The sequence below is a fragment of the Petromyzon marinus genome, chromosome 57 (assembly GCF_048934315.1).
Source record: "Petromyzon marinus isolate PM22_M1 ecotype Great Lakes invasive population chromosome 57, UKy_Petmar_22M1.pri1.0, whole genome shotgun sequence".
In the NCBI taxonomy this organism is placed as follows: domain Eukaryota; kingdom Metazoa; phylum Chordata; class Hyperoartia; order Petromyzontiformes; family Petromyzontidae; genus Petromyzon; species Petromyzon marinus.
This window is the reverse complement of record NC_133723.1, coordinates 4,375,419-4,401,364: the sequence shown is the minus strand read 5'-3', so window position 1 is coordinate 4,401,364 and position 25,946 is coordinate 4,375,419. Positions and strand designations below refer to the sequence as shown.

At 48.9% G+C, this 25,946-nt stretch overlaps 1 protein-coding gene across 1 annotated transcript in view; it reads right to left on the bottom strand.

Moving 5' to 3' along the window:
• The window catches only part of LOC116954924 (fibrillin-2-like), a 516,076-nt gene extending 502,819 nt beyond the window's left edge, over positions 1-13,257 (bottom strand). Inside the window, exon 1 of the mRNA XM_076052694.1 lies at positions 12,960-13,257. The gene's annotated coding sequence lies outside the window, so the exon portion shown is untranslated. The remainder of the gene's footprint in view (positions 1-12,959) is intronic.
• Positions 13,258-25,946: the final 12,689 nt, after the last annotated feature.

Below are 25,946 nucleotides of genomic sequence, written 5' to 3'. Positions count from 1 at the left end.
GGGTGGTCGTGGTGGTGATGGAAGAGAGCGGTGGCGCAGCGGTTAGCGCGCTACGCTGCGCTCCGAACCCGGCCCCCCGAGTTCGATTCCCACTCACGGCCACCACCATCACCACCATCACCATCACCACCACCATCACCACCACCATCACCACCATCACCACCATCACCACCACCATCACCACCACCACCACAACCACCACCATCACCACAACCACCACCATCACCACCACCACAACCACCACCATCACCACCACCACCACAACCATCACCACCACCACCACCACCACCACAACCACCACCATCACCACCACCACAACCACCACCATCACCACCACCACAACCATCACCATCACCACCACCACAACCACCATCATCACCACCACCACCACAACCACCACCATCACCACCACCACCACTATCACCACCACCACCATCACCACCATCACCACCGCGGTGGCGATTCTATCCGAATCGGCTTTGGGCCCTCCCTTAGGTCGACTCGGCCTCAAATGAGTACCCGGATTCTGAGTCTCATCACGGCGACAAGGGAGACAAAGGCGGCCGGGCGCGCCGCTGGTCACTCACACCACCCCCCCCCGTTGCCCCCCTCTATCGTGGTGGTGGTGCCCGCTCACAGCACTTGCCCCAACAGTCTGTACGAGGCTACACGGGCGGGCTGGGGGGGGGTCTTGGTGTCTCTAGTGGAAGAAAGGAGGACGGGGGGGGGTGGGGGGAGTGGGGGGGGAGGAGGGAGGGAGGAGGGGGGTGGGGGGAGTGGGGGGAGGAGTGCGCGGGGGGAGTGGGGGGGGAGGAGGAGTGGGGGGGGGCAGTGGGGGGGATTGAGGGGAGGGGTGAAGAGGAAGAGGGGGGGAGGAGTGGGGGGGGTGTGGAGAGGAAGAGGTGGGGGGGTAAGGAGTGGGGGGGGGGGGGTGTGTGGAGAGGAAGGGGTGGTGGTGGGGGGGTAAGGAGTGGGTGGAGAATTGATTTCGTGGGAGCGTGCAGGGCTGTGCGTGTGCTTGGGGCTCCGCGAGTTACGCTCCCAAAATTCCGATGTCCCTGTAAGGCCAAGACGACGCCTCTGTGTTCTAGAAACACGGAGCCTCCACCAACAAATAATCATCATAATCATCATAATACTGCTGCTGCTGCTGCTCTCGCAAGGCATTAGATGTGTTTCTCATTGTTGTTGTTGTTGTTGCTATCCTTGGAACCACTGCCCTGCTGCTGCTGCTGCTGGCTGTGGTTATGGATGGTTGTTGGGTGGTGGTGGTGGTGGTGTTACAGTTCACGTGGTTGTGGTGGGAGGGAAGCCGTCGTGCTCATGGTTGATGCGGAGTGGCCTCGTGCCTCGCAGCGAAAATTCCCCGGGTTCGACTCCCCGACTCCGCTGCCTCTGTGTGCGTGTGTGTCTGTGTGTGTGTGTGTTTGTGTGTTTGTGTGTGTGTGTTTGTGTGTGTGTGTCTGTGTGTGTGTCTGTGTGTGTGTCTGTGTGTGTGTGTGTGTTTGTGTGTGTCTGTGTGTGTGCGTGTGTGTGTGTGTCTGTGTGCGTGTCTGTGTGTGTGTGTCTGTGTGCGTGTCTGTGTGTGTGCGTGTGTGTGTCTGTGTGTGTGTGGAGTTGGTCTGTGTGTGTGTGTGGAGTTGGTCTGTTCTCCACCAGCATCACCCCTCCGTTCTGCAGACTGAGCGTGCGTGTGTCTTTGTGTGTGTGTCTGTGTGTCTGTGTGTGTCTGTGTCTGTCTGTGTCTGTGCGTGTGTCTGTGTGTGTGTCTGTGTGTGTGTCTGTGTGCGTGTGTGTCTGTGTGGGTGCGTGTGTGTGTGCGTGTGTCTGTGTGGGTGCGTGTGTGCGTCTGTGTGTGTGCGTGTGTGTGTGTCTGTGTGGGTGGCGGCCAGTCATCTCAGTCAGTCGACCCGGCAAAACAACCCCCTACCTCCTCCTTGGTGCCGGACGGCAACGCTGTGGTGGGCAGTGCCGTGGGGGCAGGGCCAATTTAGATTGGCCATTCCACTCACGGCGTTTGTAACCACCACAGCGGCCAAATGGGGGCTCTGGACGGGTGCGAGGGGCTGGTAACCCCTCCACCTTCAATTAATTAGCACAAAACCACGACTGAAAAATGTAATTCATAAGCTTGTGCCGGAGGCCCCGGTGGGGACAGGCGTCTATGACGTCTCCTGGCCAAACCTCATTTGGCGGAGCAAGGAGACTGAATCCTTACCCTCGGGGCTCCTCCAGAAACAACAAAAACCACCTCGGGTAGCCACGTGGAATGTTCGAATGTTCACTACGGAGGAGAGGCTGCCACTCTGTCGGGAGCTGGACTGGTACCGTCTGGATCTCTGTGGTATTGAGGAGGTCCGGTGGACCGGTTCTGGCTACTGCCACCATGAGGGGTGGACAGTCCTCTACTTGGGGCAGGAGACAGCTAAACAACAGGGAGTGGCTCTTCTTCTGAACAAAAGAATTAAGGGGGCATGAGAGAGTGGCGGTGAGGTGTGGGAAGCTGTAAGCCCCAGGCCACTTTGGGCTCGCCTTCCCATGAACCAGAGGCGAGGAGTGGTGGTCGTGGTTACTTATGCCCCCACCAAAGACGAACATCCGTGGAGGGATGCAGGCAAGGCCGATGAGTCAGATGCCTTCTATGACCTCCTGTCACAGGTGCTGGCTAAAGTGGCCCCTCCGGATAGAGTAATCTTGTTGGGTGACTTCAATGCCCGAGTTGGTCATGATGCTGGCACCTGGTCTGGAGTGATTGGAAGGCAATGGCCAGATCAGCTCAATAACAACGGCAGGAGGCTGCTAGATTTTTGTGCAGCCCATGGGCTTGTAATTACCAACACGTTGTTCCGGCATAGGCACATCCACAAAAAATCATGGATGCATGCAGGATTCAAGCAAGAAAATCTGCTGGACTACATAGTGACGGAACGGCGGATGCGAGCCCATGTCCTTGACACCAGGACCTACCGTGGAGCTGATCTGCCCCCTGACTATCGACTTGTCATCTGTAAGATGCGCCTGCCAGTCTTCCACTCCGGTGGTGGGTGTACACCCAGGACTCCATTAAAACCCATAGTGGCATGGTCTCAGTTAGCTGATGAAAGTTGCAAACTAGAATTTCATCATCGCTTGCGGCTGGGGTTGGCATTGTCCCACACTCCTACTGATGTCGCGGGGAAATGGGCAAGATTTAGGACTGTGGCTCATGCAGCAATGGCTGCTTTGGGTACGCGGTCCAGACCTCCCCAGAGACCCTGGCTGACAGAGGAGGTGTTCAGGCTGGCTGAGAAAAAGCGACAGGCCACTCTCATCGGCTACAGCATCTCACATTGGAGAATGAGGAGGCTTACCGCAGCCTTCGCTCGGAGGTTCAGAGAACCGTGGGGTCCTGCAAGGATAGGTGGTGGACGCGGGTTGTTGAGGAGATGGAGTCTGCCTCAATGGTCTGCGACCACAAATCTCTATTTAAATCCATCAAAAAAGTAACCTGCAGCGCCACACCTATTGCCATCATTAGGAGAAAGAACGGTGATTCAATCTCCGACCCTCAGGAACAGGTTTCCAGATTTGCTGAGCATTTATGTGAGGTCCTGGGGAAGGGGAAATCCTTCCACATGGAAAACATCGTGGGACAAAGTGGGGATGACCCTGCTGAGGCAGCGGTGCCTCAAATATTGTGAGTGGCTGGCTGAGGTGCCATCTGTTGAGGAAGTACTGAAGGCGATCCGGAGTCTGAGACCAGGAAAGGCACCGGGCAGAGATGATCTCCCAAGCGAAATGCTGAGGGAGGGTGGCGTTTGTGCACAGACTGCCCTATATGACATCATAACAACAGTATGGACCACTGGACGGGTTCCGCAGGATTGGAAGGATGCCCTGGTGGTCCCCCTCTTTAAGAAGGGGGACCGCACAGACTGTAACAACTACAGGGGCATCTCACTCCTCAGTGTGCCAGAAAAGGTCCTGCCCAGGATTACAACATTGCATTGCTAGACATGCTGGGGAGAGGCTTGCGGAGCCCCAATGCGGTTTCAGATGCCATATTTTCTGTCCGTCTGCTACAGCAGAAAATAGGGAATTCAAACAAGACCTACATCTCTGCTTTATTGACCTGGTCAAGGCCTATGATACCATCAGTAGGCCTAGGTTCTGGGTTATTCTATGTGCTTTCGGAGTCCCTGACCCTCTGCTCACGATCATTAAGGACCTACGTGGCTGGGAGTCAGAGCCATTCCCTGTACACCTTGGGGTGCGACAGGGGTGTCCTCTGGCTCCCACATTATTCAACATCTATTTTGACCGCGTGGTTCGTGAAGCCTTCAATAACTGTACTGGAGGAATTTCCATCTGGTACAGATACAATGGGAGGCTGATTCATGCCCGGGTGCGATCAAGGGATGGCTCCCTATTGCTCAAGCACGTTATGTTTGCCGATGATCTGGTAATAGCTGCTCACTCAGAGGAGTAGTTGGAGGCGCTGCTGCTGAAACTGGAGCGTGCTATTAAGAGGTGGGGCTTTACCATCAGCCCCATCAAAACTAAGCACCTGCCTGGGTATTTTGTATCATTGGTGATGGGTCAGTTGTGGATAGAGTAGAGAGTTTCCCATACCTGGGCAGTGTGCTCCTGACCGGCTCCAGTTTGACAGCAGAGGTCTCACTCCGAATCAGTCGAGTGGCATTATCTTTTCATCGGTTGCGTAACACTGTGTGGAAGCTACCTGGTCTGTCGCTCCGCACGAAGCTTCAGCTCTTCTCGGCCACAGTCATTCCCTCCCCTTTCTTCGCTTGTGAAACGTGGACCCACCTAATATAACATATTCGCCGGTTAGAAACATTTTGGCTGGCCTGCCTACGATCCATTCTGGGTTTAATCAGGCTGAATTGTGTGAGGGGCTCACAAATCTTTGAAAGATCTGGACAAAGTCCCATCGGTGAGCTCCTCCGGCAGGCAAGGCTGCGTTGGCTGGGCCATGTAACCTGCATGCCCAGCCACCGCATGCCGAAGGAGCTTTTGTTTGGTCAGATCGAGGGGGATAAACGGGCGCGGCACCGGCTAGAGAAGAGATTGAGTGATGTGGTACAGGAGGATGTGGAGCTGAGTGGACTTGCCGACGACTGGTACCAGCTGTGTCAAGATCGGCCTCTGTAGAGGAGGCTCGTGAAGGACGCTACTGGGCAGTTGGAGGCAGTCGCCCTCCAACAACAACAGAGGGCGGAGGAGCGACGCTCACAACAACGAGCGGAGCGCCGGGTGGCTAAAGCACATCAGGTTGGCACAGCAGGGGGCACAGGTGGTGCATCAGCCAGTCATCTCAGTCAGTCGACCCTTGGCATCTGGGTCTGCCCCGTGACCTTGTGCCAGCGGGCGTTCGATACTTCACGTGGCCTCAACGTGCACATAGCCTGGCACAAGCGTTGTGGGGACATCACCGTCACTTGGTGGCGAATGGCGGTTGTTGTGTGTGTATGGGGGAGTGGTGGTGCAGCGGTTAGCGTGCTGTGACTCGAGTTCGATTTACGCTCACGGCCAACACTACGGTGACGAGTATCTGAACCGGTTCTGGGCCTCCCCTCGGTCGACTCAGCCTCAAATGAGTACTTGGTGTGGTGTGTAAACATCGCCACTGGGGAGACAAAGGCGGTCGGGCGCGGTGCTGGCCACCCACCCCTTCGAGTGCCGTGCCGGCCTTCATAGGCGCTGCTACTCGCTAATAGCACTTGCCCCGACAGTCTGTTACAGGCTATACGGGGGATCTTTATCTTTGTGATGAAAGTCAGAACGGATGAGTCTGTGCTCATTTTTCCTCCACAGCGAACGCGCATGACGGGTTTGGTTTGTGTCTGGTTTCAATGATAATAAAAGATCTATCGACTCGCATGGTGACCCACAGACTCACGTAGAGACCCAGAGCTTCACGTAGAAACCCACAGACTCACAAAGAGACCCACAGACTCACATAGAGACCCACAGACTTACATAGAGACCCACAGACTCACATAGAGACCCACAGACTCACAACGAGACCCACAGACTCACATAGAGACCCACAGACTCACATAGAGACCCACAGACTCACAACGAGACCCACAAACTCACATAGAGACCCACAGACTCACAACGAGACCCACAGACTCACATAGAGATGCACAGACTCACATAGAGAGCCACAGACTCACATAGACCCACAGAGTCACATAGAGACCCACAGACTCTCATAGAGACCCACTGATTCACAGAGACCCACCGAGTCACATAGAGACCCACAGACTCGCATAGAGACCCACAGACTCACATAGAGACACACAGACTCACAACGACCCACAAACTCACATAGAGACACACATACTCACATAGAGAACCACAGACTCAGAGACCCACAGACTCACAACGAGACCCACATGGTTACATAGAGACCCATAGACTCACATAGAGACCCACAGACTCACAACGACCCACAAACTCACATAGAGACCCACAGACTCACATGGAGACCCACAGACTCACATAGAGAACCACAGACTCACAAAGACCCACAAACTCACATAGAGACCCACATACTCACATAGAGATCCACAGACTCACAGAGACCCACAGACTCACAGAGACCCACAGACTCACAAAGAGATCCACAGACTCACATAGAGACCCACAGACTCACAAAGAGACCCACAGACTCACATAGAGACCCACAGACTCACATAGAGACCAACAGACTCACGGAGACCCACAGAGTCACATAGAGACCCACAGACTCACAAAGAGACCCACAGACTCACATAGAGACCTACAGACTCACATAGAGACCCACAGACTCAAACAGAAACCCACATACTCACAGAGACCCACAGACTCACTGTGACCCACAGACTCACATAGAGACTCACATAGAGACTCAGAGACTCACATAGAGACTCACAGACTCACATAGAGACCCACAGACTCACTGTGACCCACAGACTCACTGTGACCCACAGACTCACATAGAGACTCACAGACTCACATAGAGACCCACAGACTCACTGTGACCCACAGACTCACATAGAGACTCACGTTGAGACTCACAGACTCACATAGAGACTCACAGACCCACATAGAAACCCACAGACTCACATAGAGACACACTGACTCACGTAGAGACCCACAGACTCACTGTGACCCACAGACTCACATAGAGACTCACATAGAGACTCACATAGAGACTCACTGACTCACATAGAGACCCACACACTCGTTCTGGCCTTCATTGGCGCTGCTACTCGCTAAGAGCACTTGCCCCAAAATTATGTTGAGGCTATACGGGTCGGGTGGGGGGGGGTCTTTGTCTTTGTGCATTCGTGGCCGGTGTGGAAGAGTAGACCAAATACACTGTAGAGAGAGAGAGGGAGGGAAGGCGTAGGGTTGATACCTTTGCCTGTGTTTTCTGAGTAAAAACTTTTAAATTAAACTTTAATTTGTTAACTTGTTGGTGACTATCTCTTGCCGGGCCTTTACAAAATAATAATAAAAAGGCAGCAGGCATCGTTTAACAATTAGCTCCACATGGACAGCGAAATCCCAGACGGACATAAAAAAACACTTCAAGACTCGAGGACTGTACATAGTCAGAAAGGTAAAGGCGCAGCCCCTGCAACTGCCGGCTCACAGACACTGCTGGTGGAAGGCGACTCTTCTCCAGCAGAAAGGGCCCCTCTCTGCAGGGTGTTTGGCCTACTCTTCCACGCGGGGCACGAGCTCACTCAGTCAATCTCACACAGGGACACTCATCCACTCACATACTCACCCTCAATCGGTCAATCTCACTCACACTCACCCACTCATTAACTCACCCTCACTCACCCACTCACACAATCACCCTCATTCAGTCAACCTCACTCACCCACTCACGCACTCACACTCACTCACCCACTCACATACTCACCCTCACTCACCCTCACTCACGCACTCACTCTCACTCACCCACTCACATACTCACCCTTACTCACATACTCACCCTCACTCACCCACTCACATACTCACCCTCACTCACCCACTCACATACTCACATACTCACATACTCACCCACTCACATACCCTCACTCACCCACTCACATACCCACACTCACCCACTCACATACTCACCCTCACTCACCCACTCACATACCCACACTCACCCACTCACATACTCACCCTTTCTCACCCACTCACATACTCACCCTCACTCACCCACTAACATACTCACCCTCAGTCAACCTCACTCACATACCCTTACTCACACTCACCCACTCACATACTCACCCTTACTCACACTCACCCACTCACATACCCACACTCACCCACTCACATATTCACCCTTTCTCACACTCACCCACTCACATACCCACACTCACCCACTAACATACTCACCCTCAGTCAACCTCACTCACATACCCTTACTCACACTCACCCACTCACATACTCACCCTTACTCACACTCACCCACTCACATACTCACCCTTACTCACACTCACCCACTCACATACCCACACTCACCCACTCACATACTCACCCTTACTCACACTCACCCACTCACCCTTACTCACACTCACCCACTCACATACTCACCCTCACTCACCCACTCACATACTCACACTCACCCACTCACATACTCACCCTCACTCACCCACTCACATACCCACATTCACCCACTCACATACCCACACTCACCCACTCACACACCCACACTCACCCACTCACATACCCACACTCACCCACTCACATACTCACCCTTACTCACACTCACCCACTCACATACCCACACTCACCCACTCACATACTCACCCTTACTCACACTCACCCACTCACATACTCACCCACTTACATACCCACACTCACCCACTCACATACTCACCCTTACTCACACTCACCCACTCACATACCCACACTCACCCACTCACATACCCACACTCACCCACTCACATACTCACCCTTACTCACACTCACCCACTCACATACTCACCCTTACTCACCCACTCACATACCCACACTCACCCACTCACATACCCACACTCACCCACTCACATACTCCCCCTCACGCACACTCTCCAACACCCGCTCACTAAATAATTAACGTGTTAGTAGTTTACCACTAAATCATTAACGTGTTAGTAGTTTACCACTAAATCATTAACGTGTTAGTAGTTTACCACTAAATCATTAACGTGTTAGTAGTTTACCACTAAATAATTAACGTGTTAGTCGTTTACCACTAAATAATTAACGTGTTAGTAGTTTACCACTAAATCATTAACGTGTAAGTAGTTTACCACTAAATCATTGTGTTAGTAGTTTACCACTAAATAATGAACGTGTCAGTAGTTTACCACTAAATAATTAACGTGTTAGTAGTTTACCACTAAATAATGAACGTGTTAGTAGTTTACCACAAAATCATTAACGTGTTAGTAGTTTACCACTAAATAATGAACGTGTTAGTAGTTTACCACTAAATAATTAACGTGTTAGTAGTTTACCACAAAATAATTAACGTATTAGTAGTCTACCACTAAATAATTAACGTGTCAGTAATCTACCACTAAATAATTAACGTGTTAGTAGTTTACCACTAAATAATTAACGTGTAAGTAGTTTACCACTAAGTCATTAACGTGTAAGTAGTTTACCACTAAATCATTAACGTGTTAGTAGTTTACCACTAAATCATTAACGTGTAAGTAGTTTACCACTAAATCATTAACGTGTAAGTAGTTTACCACTAAATCATTAACGTGTTAGTAGTTTACCACTAAATCATTAACGTGTTAGTAGTTTACCACTTAATCATTAACGTGTTAGTAGTTTACCACTAAATAATTAACGTGTAAGTAGTTTACCACTAAATCATTAACGTGTAAGTAGTTTACCACTAAATCATTAACGTGTAAGTAGTTTACCACTAAATCATTAACGTGTTAGTAGTTTACCACTAAATAATTAACGTGTTAGTAGTTTACCACTAATTAATAAACGTGCTAGTAGTTTACCACTAAATAATTAACGTGTCAGTAGTTTACCACTAAATAATTAACGTGTTAGTAGTTTACCACTAATTAATAAACGTGCTAGTAGTTTACCAGGTAAGGCCCCATTTAGCCATGCGACGCAGCTCAGCCACGTGGCTTTTTCATCATCACCATCATCATCACGTGGACTTTTATAAGCGGCTAAGTACTCCAAACGCGTGGTGATGTCGATTTTAAATGCGGAAGGAAAAACCGGAGGACCCGGAGAAAAATCCACGCGATCACGAGGAGAGAGAGAGACACACACGCGGACTCCAAATATACAGCAGCAGCAGGCGTCAGGGTCGGGATCGAACCCACGACCTCCTGCGTACCAGGCAAGGTAGATAACATCTCCTAGGCACCGTGATGATGATGATGAGAGAGAGACACGCAAACTCCAAATATACAGCAGTAGCAGCAGGCGTCAGGGTCGGGATCGAACCCACGACCTCCTGTACACTAAGCGAGGTAGTTAACATCTCCTAGGCACCGTGATGATGATGAGAGAGAGACACGCAGACTCCAAATACACAGCAGCAGGCGTCAGGGTCAGGATCGAACCCACGACCTCCTGTGTACCAGGCGAGGTGGTTAACATCTCATAGAGGCGCTCTCATACGCGCACACTGTCAGAACGGCAAAGATCCTCCGTACAGCCTCAACAGACTGTAGGGGCAAGTGCTGTTAGCGAGTAGCATCTATGAAGGCCGGGACGGTACACGAGGGGGTGGGTGGCCAACACCACGCCCGACCGCCTTTGTCTCCCTAGTGGCGATGTTTACTTCACACCGTACCAGGTACTCATTTGAGACTGTGTCGACCTAGGGGAGGCCCAGGACCGGTTCAGATAATCGTCACTGGTGGTGTTGGCCGTGAGCGGCACGCGCACTGACACCCACCCATACACTCTCACACTCTTACACTCACACACTCATACACACTCACTGACACCTACCCATACACTCTCACACTCATACACACATACACACTCACACACTCGCTGACACCCACTCTTACACTCTCATACTCTCACACTCATACACTCATACACACTCACTGACACATACCCATACACTCTCACACTCTTACACTCACACACTCTCACACACATACACACATACACACTCCCACACTCGCCGACACTCACTCTTACACTCCCACACTCTCACACTCACACACTCATACACACTCACTGACACCCACCCATACGCTCTTACACTCACACACTCACACTCTTACTGACACTCACACACACTCTTACACTCTCACACTCTTAAACTCACACTCTTACACTCTCACTCACACTCTTACACTCACACACACACTCACACCCTTACACTCTCACACACTCTCACAATCTCACACTCACTCACACTCTTACACTCACACTCACACACTCACTCACACTCTTACACTCACACTCTCATACTCACTCACATTCTTACACTCACACACTCACTCACACTCTTACTCTCACACTCTTACACTCACTCACACTCTTACACACACACTCACATTCTTACACTCACACACTCACTCACACACACTCACATTCTTACACTCACACACTCACTCACACACACACACTCACACTCTTACTCTCACTCACACTCTTACACTCACACTCTCACACGCACTCACTCACACACTCACACTCTCACACTCTTACACACTCACTCACACTCTCACACACTCACTCACACTCTTACACTCACACACACACTCACACTCTCACACTCACACACTCACTCACACTCTTACACTCACACACACTCTTACACTCACTCACACACACACACTCTCACACTCACACACTCACTCACACTCTCACACTCACACACTCACTCACACCCTTACACTCACACACACTCTTACACTCACTCACACACTCACACTCTCACACTCACACACTCACTCACACTCTCACACTCACACACTCACACTCTTACACTCACACACACACTCACACTCTCACACTCTCACACTCACTCACACTCTCACACTCACACACTCACTCACACTCTCACACTCACACACTCACTCACACTCTTACACTCACACACACTCACTCTTACTGACACACTCTTACTGACACACACACTCTATTACTGACACACAATCCCAGGTGCCAGGCTAAGTGCCAGGCTAGGTGCACGTGCCAGGCCAGGCTAGGTGCCAGGCCAGGTGCCAGGCTAGGTGCACGTGCCAGGCTAGGTGCCAGGCTAGGTGCACGTGCCAGGCTAGGTGCCAGGCTAGGTGCACGTGCCAGGCTAGGTGCCAGGCTAGGTGCCAGGCTAGGTGCACGTGCCAGGCCAGGCTAGGTGCACGTGCCAGGGTAGGTGCCAGGCTAGGTGCCAGGCTAGGTGCACGTGCCAGGCCAGGCTAGGTGCACGTGCCAGGCTAGGTGCCAGGCTAGGTGCCAGGCTAGGTGCCAGGCTAGGCGCACGTGCCAGGCCAGGCTAGGTGCCAGGCTAGGTGCACGTGCCAGGCTAGGCTAGGTGCACGTGCCAGGCTAGGTGCCAGGCTAGGTGCCAGGCTAGGTGCCAGGCTAGGTGCACGTGCCAGGCTAGGTGCCAGGCTAGGTGCCAGGCTAGGTGCACGTGCCAGGCCAGGCTAGGTGCCAGGCTAGGTGCACGTGCCAGGCCAGGCTAGGTGCCAGGCTAGGTGCACGTGCCAGGCTAGGTGCCAGGCTAGGTGCACGTGCCAGGCTAGGTGCCAGGCTAGGTGCCAGGCTAGGTGCCAGGCTAGGTGCACGTGCCAGGCCAGGCTAGGTGCCAGGCTAGGTGCACGTGCCAGGCTAGGTGCCAGGCTAGGTGCCAGGCTAGGTGCACGTGCCAGGCTAGGTGCCAGGCTAGGTGCCAGGCTAGGTGCCAGGCTAGGTGCACGTGCCAGGCTAGGTGCCAGGCTAGGTGCACCTCGCTTTTCGCCGCCTTTTACCTCGGGCACGGCGGCGGCGGTGTTGAGGAGAGAGCCGCGCACCAGAACTCCACAGCCTCTTGCCTGCTGCTGTTGATGTTGTTGTTGTTGCTGTTGTTGTTGCTGTTGTTGTTGTTGCTGCTGCTTCCCCGTGTCTCCCCGCACGATGGCCGAGAGATTTCAAACGACGGTGGTGGTGGTGGTGGTGAAGACGGGGAGATGGAGGAGGAGGAGGAAGAGATGGAGGAGGCGATGGAGGCTCTGGGCAAAGTTGCGTGTGGACAGGAACCCGGACCGCTTCGTCTCTCCCCTCCCTCCTCTCCCCTCTCGCTCCCTCCCTCCCTCCCCTCCTCCTGCTGCTCCTGCTGCTCGCACCAAATCTCCTCCTCCATTCACCTAACTTCACCCCCCCCCTCACTCACCCCCTCACCCCTCTCACTCACCCCCCTCGCCTCACCCCCCCCCCCTCACTCACCCCCCTCACCACTTACCCCTTCAATTACGTTCACACAGCGTGTATTTATGTGAATCTCCGGGTCTCTATGTGAGTCTATTCTCTCTATATGGGTCTCTATGTGACTCTATGAGTCTCTATGTGAGTCTATTGTTCTCTCTATATGGGTCTCTATCTGAGTCTGTGGGTCTCTATGTGAGTCTCTGGGTCTCTATGTGACTCAATGAGTCTCTGTGAGTCTCTGTGTCATCTGAGTCTGTGGGTCTCTATGTGAGTCTGTGGGTCTCTATGTGACTCAATGAGTCTCTGTGAGTCTATTGTTCTCTCTATATGGGTCTCTATCTGAGTCTGGGGGTCTCTATGTGAGTCTCTGGGTCTCTATGTGACTCAATGAGTCTCTGTGAGTCTCTGTGTCTTTATCTTAGCCTGTGGGTCTCTATGTGAGTCTGTGGGTCTCTATGTGAGTCTCTGCGTCTCTATGTGAGTCTGTGGGTCTCTATGTGACTCTATGAGTCTCTATGTGAGTCTATTGTTCTCTCTATATGTGTCTCTATCTGAGTCTGTGGGTCTCTATGTGAGTCTCTGGGTCTCTATGTGACTCAATGAGTCTCTGTGAGTCTCTGTGTCTTTATCTTAGCCTGTGGGTCTCTATGTGAGTCTGTGGGTCTCTATGTGAGTCTCTGTGTCTCTATGTGAGTCTGTGGGTCTCTATGTGACTCTATGAGTCTCTATGTGAGTCTATTGTTCTCTCTATATGTGTCTCTATCTGAGTCTGTGGGTCTCTATGTGAGTCTCTGTGTCTCTATGTGAGTCTGTGGGTCTCTATGTGAGTCTATGGGTCTCTGTGAGTCTGTGGGTCTCTATGCGAGTCTATGGGTCTCTATGTGAGTCTGTGGGTCTCTATGTGAGTCTCTGTGTCTCTATGTGAGTCTGTGGATCTCTATGCGCGTCTATGGGTCTCTTTGAGTCTGTGGGACTCTATGAGAGTCTATGGGTCTCTATGTGAGTCTCTGGGTCTCTATGTGAGTCGCTGGGTCTCTATGTGACTCTGTTAGTCTCTATGTGAGTCTATTGTTCTTTCTATATGGGTCTCTATGTGACTCTATGAGTCGAGATGTGGGTCTCTGGGTCTCTATGTGACTCTATGAGTCTCTATGTGAGTCTCTGGGTCTCTATGTGAGTCTCTGTGTCTCTATCTGAGTCTCTGGGTCTCTATGTGACTCTATGAGTCTCTGTTAGTCTATGTGTCTCTATCTGAGTCTGTGGGTCTCTATGTGAGTCTGTGGGTCTCTATGTGACTCTATGAGTCTCTAGGTGAGTCTCTGTGTCTCTATGTGAGTCTCTGGGTCTCTATGTGAGTCTGTGGGTCTCTATGTGAGTCTCTGTGTCTCTATGTGAGTCTGTGGATCTCTATGCGAGTCTATGGGTCTCTTTGAGTCTGTGGGACTCTATGAGAGTCTATGGGTCTCTATGTGAGTCTCTGGGTCTCTATGTGAGTCGCTGGGCCTCTACTTGACTCTGTTAGTCTCTATGTGAGTCTATTGTTCTTTCTATATGGGTCTCTATGTGACTCTATGAGTCGCGATGTGGGTCTCTGGGTCTCTATGTGACTCTATGAGTCTCTATGTGAGTCTCTGGGTCTCTATATGAGTCTCTGTGTCTCTATCTGAGTCTCTGGGTCTCTATGTGACTCTATGAGTCTCTGTGAGTCTATGTGTCTCTATCTGAGTCTGTGGGTCTCTATGTGAGTCTGTGGGTCTCTATGTGACTCTATAAGTCTCTATGTGAGTCTGTGGGCCTCTATGTGAGTCTCTGTGTCTCTATGTGAGTCGCTGCGTCTCTATGTGAGTCTGTGGGTCGCTCTATCTGGGTCTCTCTGTGAGTCTGTGAGTACTCTATGTGACTCGATGGGTCTCTATGTGACTCTATGGGTCTCTATGTGAGTGTCTATGTGACGGTATGGGTCTCTATGCGAGTCTCTATGTGACTCTATGGGTCTCTATGCGAGTGTCTATGTGACTCTATGGCCTCTATGCGAGTGTCTATGTGACTCTATGGGTCTCTATGCGAGTGTCTATGTGATTCTATGGGTCTCTATGTGAGTGTCTATGTGACTCTATGGCTCTCTATGCGAGTGTCTATGTGACTCTATGTGACTCTATGCGAGTCTCTATGTGACTGTATGGGTCTCTATGTGAGTGTCTATGTGACTCTATGGGTCTCTGTGTGAGTGTCTATGTGACTCTATGGGTCTCTATGTGAGTGTCTATGTGACTCTATGGGCCTCTATGTGAGTGTCTATGTGACTCTATGGGTCTCTATGCGAGTGTCTATGGGTCTCTATGTGAGTGTCTATGTGACTCTATGGGTCTCTATGCGAGTGTCTATGTGACTCTATGGGTCTCTATGTGAGTGTCTATGTGACTCTATGGGTCTCTATGCAAGCCTCTATGTGATTTTATGGGTCTCTATGCGAGTGTTTATGTGACTCCATGGGTCTCTATGTGAGTCTCTATGTGACTCTATGGGTCTCTATGTGACTCCATGAGTCTCTATGCGAGTCTCTAGGTGACTCTATGGGTTTCGGTGTGAGTGTCTATGTGATTCTATGGGTCTCTATGCGAGTGTCTATGTGCTTCTATGGGTCTCTATGTGACTCTATGGATCTCTATGCGAGTCTCTATGTGACTCTATGCAAGTGTCTATGTGACTCTATGGGTCTCTATGTGCGTCTCTGTGTCACTCTATGGGTCTCTATGGGTCTCTATGTGACTCTATGCGTCTCTATGCGAGTGTCTATGTGACTCTATGGGTCTCTATGCGAGTGTCTATGTGACTCTATGGGTCTCTATGTGACTCTATGCGAGTGTCTATGCGAGTCTCTATGTGATTCTATGGGTCTCTATGCAAGTGTCTATGTGACTCTATGGGTCTCTATGTGAGTCTCTATGTGACTCTATGGGTCTCGATGTGATTCTCTATGTGACTCTATGGGTCTCTATGCGAGTGTCTATGTGACTCTATGGGTCTCTATGCGCGTCTCTATGTGACTCTACGTGACTATATGCGAGTGTCTATGTGACTCTATGGGTCTCTATGGGTCTCTATGTGACTCTATGTGACTCTATGGGTCTCTATGTGACTCTATGGATCTCTATGCAAGTGTCTATGTGACTCTATGGGTCTCTATGGGTCTCTTTGCGAGTCTCTATGTGACTATATGTGACTCTATGCGAGTCTCTGTGACTCTATGGGTCTCTATGTAAGTGTTTATGTGACTCTATTGGTCTCTATGGGTCTCTATGTGACTCTATGGGTCTCTATGCGAGTGTCTATGTGACTCTATGGGTCTCTATGCGAGTCTCTATGGGTCTCTATGGGTCTCTTTGCGAGTCTCTATGTGATTCTATGGGTCTCAATGCGAGTTTCTATGTGACTCTATGGGTCTCTATGCGAGTGTCTATGTGACTCTATGTGACTCTATGCGAATCTCTATGTGACTCTATGGGTCTCTATGCGAGTGTCTATGTTACTCTATGCGTCTCTTTGCGAGTGTCTATGTGACTCTATGGGTCTCTATGTGAGTCTCTACGTGACTCTATGGGTCTCTATGCGAGTGTCAATGCGAGTGTCTATGTGACTCTATGGGTCTCTATGTGATTGTATGTGACTCTATGGTTCTCTGTGTGATTCTATGTGACTCTATGCGAGTGTCTATGTGATTCTAGGTGACTCTATGTGACTCTATGGGTCTCTATGCGCGTCTCTATGTGACTCTATGGGTCTCTAAGCGAGTGTCGATGTGACTCTATGGAACTCTATGCGAGTCTATATGTGACTCTATGGGTCTCTATGTGAGTCTCTGTGTCACTCTATGGGTCTCTATGGGTCTCTATGTGACTCTATGGGTCTCTATGCGAGTGTCTATGTGACTCTATGGGTCTCTCTGCGAGTCTCTATGTGACTCTATGGGTCTCTATGCGAGTATCTATGTGATTCTATGGGTCTCTATGCTAGTTGCTATGTGATTCTATGGGTCTCTCTGTGAGTGTCTATGCGAGTCTCTATGTGAATCTGTGCGTCTCTCTGTGAGTGTCTATGTGACTCTATGGGTCTCTATGCGAGTCTCTATGTGACTCTATGGGTCTCTATGTGATTCTATGTGACGCTATGCGAGTGTCTATGTGATTTTATATGACTCTATGGGTCTCTATGCGAGTGTCTATGTGACTCTATGGGTTTCTATGTGAGTCTCTATGTGACTCTATGGGTCTCTATGCAAGTCTCTATGTGAATCTGTGGGTCTCTCTGTATCTATATGACTCTATGGGTCTCTATGGGTCTCTATGCGAGTGTCTATGTGACTCAAATGCGTCTCTATGTGACTCTATGGGTCTCTATGCGTGTCTCTATGTGACTCTATGGGTCTATATGCGAGTGTCTATGTGACTCTATGGGTCTATATGCGAGTGTCTATGTGACTCTATGGATCTCTACGCGAGTCTTTGTGACTCTATGGGTCTCTATGTGACTCTATGGGTCTCTATGTGAGTCTCTATGTGACTCTTTGGGTCTCTATGTGACTCTATGGTTCTCTATGTGACTCTATGGGTCTCTATGTGACTATGGGTCTCTATGGGTCTCTATGTGACTCTATGGGTCTCTTTGCGAGTGTCTATGTGACTCTATGGGTCTCTCTGCGAGTCTCTATGTGACTCTATGGGTCTCTATGCGAGTCTCTATGTGATTCTATGGGTCTCTATGCTAGTTGCTATGTGATTCTATGGGTCTCTCTATGAGTGTCTATGCGAGTCTCTATGTGAATCTGTGCGTCTCTCTGTGAGTGTCTATGTGACTCTATGGGTCTCTACGCGAGTGTCTATGTGACTCTATGGGTCTCTATGCGAGTCTCTATGTGACTCTATGGGTCTCTATGTAATTCTATGTGACTCTATGGGTCTCTATGTGATTCTATGTGACGGTATGCGAGTGTCTATGTGATTTTATGTGACTCTATGGGTCTCTATGCGAGTGTCTATGTGACTCTATGGGTTTCTATTCGAGTCTCTATATGACTCTATGGGTCTCTATGCAAGTCTCTATGTGAATCTGTGGGTCTCTCTGTATCTATATGACTCTATGGGTCTCTATGGGTCTCTATGTGACTCTATGTGACTCTATGGGTCTCTATGTGACTCTATGGATCTCTATGCAAGTGTCTATGTGACTCTATGGGTCTCTATGGGTCTCTTTGCGAGTCTCTATGTGACTATACGTGACTCTATGCGAGTCTCTGTGACTCTATGGGTCTCTATGTAAGTGTCTATGTGACTCTATGGGTCTCTATGGGTCTCTATGTGACTCTATGGGTCTCTATGTGAGTCTCTATGTGACTCTATGGGTCTCTATGCGAGTGTCAATGCGAGTGTCTATGTGACTCTATGGGTCTCTATGTGATTGTATGTGACTCTATGGGTCTCTGTGTGATTCTATGTGACTCTACGCGAGTGTCTATGTGATTCTAGGTGACTCTATGTGACACTATGGGTCTCTATGCGCGTCTCTATGTGACTCTATGGGTCTCTAAGCGAGTGTCGATGTGACTCTATGGGTCTCTATGCGAGTCTCTATGTGACTCTATGGGTCTCTATGTGAGTCTCTGTGTCACTCTATGGGTCTCTATGGGTCTCTATGTGACTCTATGGGTCTCTATGCGAGTGTCTATGTGACTCTATGGGTCTCTCTGCGAGTCTCTATGTGACTCTATGGGTCTCTATGCGAGTATCTATGTGATTCTATGGGTCTCTATGCGCGTCTCTATGTGACTCTACGTGACTCTATGCGAGTGTCTATGTGATTCTATGGGTCTCTATGGGTCTCTATGTGACTCTATGTGACTCTATGGGTCTCTATGTGACTCTATGGATCTCTATGCAAGTGTCTATGTGACTCTATGGGTCTCTATTGGTCTCTTTGCGAGTCTCTATGTGACTATATGTGACTCCATGCGAGTCTCTGTGACTCTTTGGGTCTCTATGTAAGTGTCTATGTGACTCTATGGGTCTCTATGGGTCTCTATGTGACTCTATGGGTCTCTATGCGAGTGTCTATGTGACTCTATGGGTCTCTATGCGAGTCTCTATGGGTCTCTATGGGTCTCTTTGCGAGTCTCTATGTGATTCTATGGGTCTCAATGCGAGTTTCTATGTGACTCTATGGGTCTCTATGCGAGTGTCTATGTGACTCTATGTGACTCTATGCGAGTCTCTATGTGACTCTATGGGTCTCTATGCGAGTGTCTATGTTACTCTATGCGTCTCTTTGCGAGTGTCTATGTGACTCTATGGGTCTCTATGTGAGTCTCTATGTGACTCTATGGGTCTCTATGCGAGTGTCAATGCGAGTGTCGATGTGACTCTATGGGTCTCTATGTGATTGTATGTGACTCTATGGGTCTCTGTGTGATTCTATGTGACTCTATGCGAGTGTCTATGTGATTCTAGGTGACTCTATGTGACTCTATCGGTCTCTATGTGAGTCTCTGTGTCACTCTATGGGTCTCTAAGCGAGTGTCGATGTGACTCTATGGGTCTCTATGCGAGTCTCTATGTGACTCTATGGGTCTCTATGTGAGTCTCTGTGTCACTCTATGGGTCTCTATGGGTCTCTATGTGACTCTATGGGTCTCTATGCGAGTGTCTATGTGACTCTATGGGTCTCTCTGCGAGTCTCTATGTGACTCTATGGGTCTCTATGCGAGTATCTATGTGATTCTATGGGTCTCTATGCTAGTTGCTATGTGATTCTATGGGTCTCTCTGTGAGTGTCTATGCGAGTCTCTATGTGAATCTGTGCGTCTCTCTGTGAGTGTCTATGTGACTCTATGGGTCTCTATGCGAGTCTCTATGTGACTCTATGGGTCTCTATGTGATTCTATGTGACGCTATGCGATTGTCTATGTGATTTTATATGACTCTATGGGTCTCTATGCGAGTGTCTATGTGACTCTATGGGTTTCTATGTGAGTCTCTATGTGACTCTATGGCTCTCTATGCAAGTCTCTATGTGAATCTGTGGGTCTCTCTGTATCTATATGACTCTATGGGTCTCTCTGGGTCTCTATGTGACTCTATGTGACTCTATGGGTCTCTATGTGACTCTATGGATCTCTATGCAAGTGTCTATTTCACTCTATGGGTCTCTATGGCTCTCTTTGCGAGTCTCTATGTGAATATATGTGACTCTATGCGAGTCTCTGTGACTCTATGGGTCTCTATGTAAGTGTCTATGTGACTCTATGGGTCTCTCTGGGTCTCTATGTGACTCTATGGGTCTCTATGCGAGTGTCTATGTGAATCTATGGGTCTCTATGCGAGTCTCTATGGGTCTCTATGGGTCTCTTTGCGAGTCTCTATGTGATTCTATGGGTCTCAATGCGAGTTTCTATGTGACTCTATGGGTCTCTATGCGAGTGTCTATGTGACTCTATGTGACTCTATGCGAGTCTCTATGTGACTCTATGGGTCTCTATGCGAGTGTCTATGTTACTCTATGCGTCTCTTTGCGAGTGTCTATGTGACTCTGGGTCTCTATGTGAGTCTCTATGTGACTCTATGGGTCTCTATGCGAGTGTCAATGCGAGTGTCTATGTGACTCTATGGGTCTCTATGTGATTGTATGTGACTCTATGGGTCTCTGTGTGATTCTATGTGACTCTATGCGAGTGTCTATGTGATTCTAGGTGACTCTATGTGACTCTATGGGTCTCTATGCGCGTCTCTATGTGACTCTATGGGTCTCTAAGCGAGTGTCGATGTGACTCTATGGGTCTCTATTCGAGTCTCTATGTTACTCTATGGGTCTCTATGTGAGTCTCTGTGTCACTCTATGGGTCTCTATGGGTCTCTATGTGACTCTATGGGTCTCTATGCGAGTGTCTATGTGACTCTATGGGTCTCTCTGCGAGTCTCTATGTGACTCTATGGGTCTCTATGCGAGTATCTATGTGATTCTATGGGTCTCTATGCTAGTTGCTATGTGATTCTATGGGTCTCTCTGTGAGTGTCTATGCGAGTCTCTATGTTAATCTGTGCGTCTCTCTGTGAGTGTCTATGTGACTCTATGGGTCTCTATGCGAGTCTCTATGTGACTCTATGGGTCTCTATGTGATTCTATGTGACGCTATGCGAGTGTCTATGTGATTTTATATGACTCTATGGGTCTCTATGCGAGTGTCTATGTGACTCTATGGGTTTCTATGTGAGTCTCTATGTGACTCTATGGGTCTCTATGCAAGTCTCTATGTGAATCTGTGGGTCTCTCTGTATCTATATGACTCTATGGGTCTCTATGGGTCTCTATGCGAGTGTCTATGTGACTCAAATGCGTCTCTATGTGACTCTATGGGTCTCTATGCGTGTCTCTATGTGACTCTATGGGTCTATATGCGAGTGTCTATGTGACTCTATGGGTCTCTATGCGAGTGTCTATGTGACTCTATGGATCTCTATGCGAGTCTATGTGACTCTATGGGTCTCTATGTGACTCTATGGGTCTCTATGTGAGTCTCTATGTGACTCTTTGGGTCTCTATGTGACTCTATGGTTCTCTATGTGACTCTATGGGTCTCTATGTGACTATGGGTCTCTATGGGTCTCTATGTGACTCTATGGGTCTCTATGCGAGTGTCTATGTGACTCTATGGGTCTCTCTGCGAGTCTCTATGTGACTCTATGGGTCTCTATGCGAGTCTCTATGTGATTCTATGGGTCTCTATGCTAGTTGCTATGCGATTCTATGGGTCTCTCTATGAGTGTCTATGCGAGTCTCTATGTGAATCTGTGCGTCTCTCTGTGAGTGTCTATGTGACTCTATGGGTCTCTACGCGAGTGTCTATGTGACTCTATGGGTCTCTATGCGAGTCTCTATGTGACTCTATGGGTCTCTATGTAATTCTATGTGACTTTATGGGTCTCTATGTGATTCTATGTGACGGTATGCGAGTGTCTATGTGATTTTATGTGACTCTATGTGTCTCTATGCGAGTGTCTATGTGACTCTATGAATTTCTATTCGAGTCTCTATATGACTCTATGGGTCTCTATGCAAGTCTCTATGTGAATCTGTGGGTCTCTCTGTATCTATATGACTCTATGGGTCTCTATGGGTCTCTATGTGACTCTATGTGACTCTATGGGTCTCTATGTGACTCTATGGATCTCTATGCAAGTGTCTATGTGACTCTATGGGTCTCTATGGGTCTCTTTGCGAGTCTCTATGTGACTATATGTGACTCTATGCGAGTCTCTGTGACTCTATGGGTCTCTATGTAAGTGTCTATGTGACTCTATGGGTCTCTATGGGTCTCTATGTGACTCTATGGGTCTCTATGCGAGTGTCTATGTGAATCTATGGGTCTCTATGCGAGTCTCTATGGGTCTCTATGGGTCTCTTTGCGAGTCTCTATGTGATTCTATGGGTCTCAATGCGAGTTTCTATGTGACTCTATGGGTCTCTATAGAGTCACATAGAGACTCGCATACAGTCACATCGAGTCACATAGACACTCGCATAGAGACCCATAGAGTCACATAGAGACTCACATAGAGACCCATAGAGTCACATAGACACTCGCATAGAGATGCATAGAGTAACATAGACACTCGCATACAGACCCATAGAGTCACATAGAGACACGCATAGATACCCATAGAGTCACATAGGGACCCATAGAGTCACATAGACACTCGCATAGAGACCCATAGAGTCACGTAGACACTCGCATAGAGACCCATATAGTCACATAGAGACTCACATAGAGACCCATAGTCACATAGAGACCCATAGAGTCACATAGAGACCCATAGAGTCACATAGACACTCGCATAGAGACCCAAATAGTCACATAGAGACTCACATAGAGACTCACATAGAGACTCATAGTCACATAGAGACCCATAGAGTCATATAGAGACCCATAGAGTCACATAGAGACTCGCATAGAGACCCATAGAGTCGCATAGAGACCCATAGAGTCACATAGACACTCGCATAGAGACCCATAGAGTCACATAGACACTCGCATAGAGACCCATAGAGTCACATAGAGACACGCATAGAGACCCATAGAGTCACATAGAGACTCATAGAGTCACATAGACACTCGCATAGAGACCCATAGAGACCCATAGAGTCATATAGACACAGAGAGACCCACAGATTCGCATAGAGACTTGCATAGAGGCCCATAGAGTCACATAGAGACTCACATAGAGACACATAGAGTCACATAGACACTCGCATAGAGGCGCATAGAGTAACATAGACACTCATAGAGTCACATAAATCACATAGAGACCCATAGAGTCACACAGTCATATGGACACAGAAAGACCCACAGATTCACATAAAGACTTGCATAGAGACCCATAGAGTCACATAGACACTCGCATAGAGACCCATAGAGTCACATAGAAACTCGCATAGAGTCACATAGAGTCACATAGATACTCGCATAGAGACCCATAGAGTCACATAGACACTCGCAAAGAGACCCATAGAGTTAGATAGAGACTCACAAAGAGACCCATAGTCACATAGAGACCCATAGAGTCACATAGAGACCCATAGAGTCACATAGACACTCGCATAGAGACCCATATAGTCACATAGAGACTCACATAGAGACTCACATAGAGACCCATAGTCACATAGAGACCCATAGAGTCACATAGAGACCGATAGAGTCACATAGAGACTCACATAGAGACCCATAGAGTCACATAGAGACCCATAGAGTCACACAGAGACTCGCAAAGAGACCCATAGAGTCACAAAGAGATCCATAGAGTCACATAGACACTCGCATAGAGACCCATAGAGTCACATAGACACTCGCATAGAGACGCATAGAGTCACATAGAGACACGCATAGAGACCCATAGAGTCACATAGAGACCCATAGAGTCACATAGCCACTCGCATAGAGACGCATAGAGTAACATAGACACTCGCATAGAGACCCATAGAGTCACATAGAGACTCGCATAGAGACCCATAGAGTCACATAGAGACTCGCATAGAGACCCATAGAGTCACATAGACACTCGCATAGAGTCACATAGAGTCACATAGACACTCGCATAGAGACCCATAGAATCACATAGAGACTCACATAGAGACCCATAGAATCACATATAGACTCGCATAGCGACCCATAGAGTCAGATAGATACTCGCATAGAGACCCATAGAGTGACACAGAGACTCACATAGAGACCCATAGAGTCACATAGAGTCACATAGAATCACATAGACACTCGCATAGAGTCACAAAGAATCACATAGAGACTCATAGAGTCACATAAATCACATAGAGACCCATAGAGTCACACAGTCATATAGACACAGAAAGACCCACAGATTCACATAGAGACTTGCATAGAGACCCATAGAGTCACATAGAGACTCACATAGAGACCCATAGAGTCACATAGACACTCGCATAGAGATGCATAGAGTAACATAGACACTCGCATAGAGACCTATAGAGTCACATAGAGACACGCATAGAGACCCATAGAGTCACATAGGGACCCATAGAGTCACATAGACACTCGCATAGAGACCCATAGAGTCACATAGAGACACGCATAGAGACCCATAGAGTCACAAAGAGAACCATAGAGTCACATAGAGACTCACATAGGGACCCATAGTCGCATAGAGACCCATAGAGTCACATAGAGACCCATAGAGTCACATAGAGACCCAAAGAGTCACATCGAGACTCACATAAGAGACCCATAGAGTCACATAGAGACCCATAGAGTCACATAGAGAATCGCATAGAGATCCATAGATTCACATAGACACTCGCATAGAGACCCATGGAGTCACATAGACACTCGCATAGAGACCCATAGAGTCACATAGAGACACGCATAGAGACCCATAGAGTCACAAAGAGACCCATAGAATCACATAGACACTCGCATAGAGACCCATGGAGCCACATAAAATCACATAGACACTCGCATAGCGTCACATAGAATCACATAGAGACCCATAGAGTCACATAGAATCACATAGAGACCCATACAGTCACATAGAGACTCGCATAGAGACCCATGGAGTCACATAGACACTCGCATAGAGACCCTTAGAGTCAAATAGACGCAGAGAGACGCACAGATTCACATAGAGACTCGCATAGACACTCACAGAGAGACCCATAGAGTAACATAGACACTCGCATAGAGACCCATAGAGTCACATAGAGACCCATAGAGTCACATAGAGACTCACATAGAGACCCATAGTCACATAGAGAACCATAGAGTCACATAGAGAACCATAAAGTCACATAGAGACACGCATAGAGACCCATAGAGTCACAAAGAGAACCATAGAGTCACATAGAGACTCACATAGGGACCCATAGTCGCATAGAGACCCATAGAGTCACATAGAGACCCATAGAGTCACATAGAGACCCAAAGAGTCACATCGAGACTCACATAAGAGACCCAAAGAGTCACATAGAGATCCATAGAG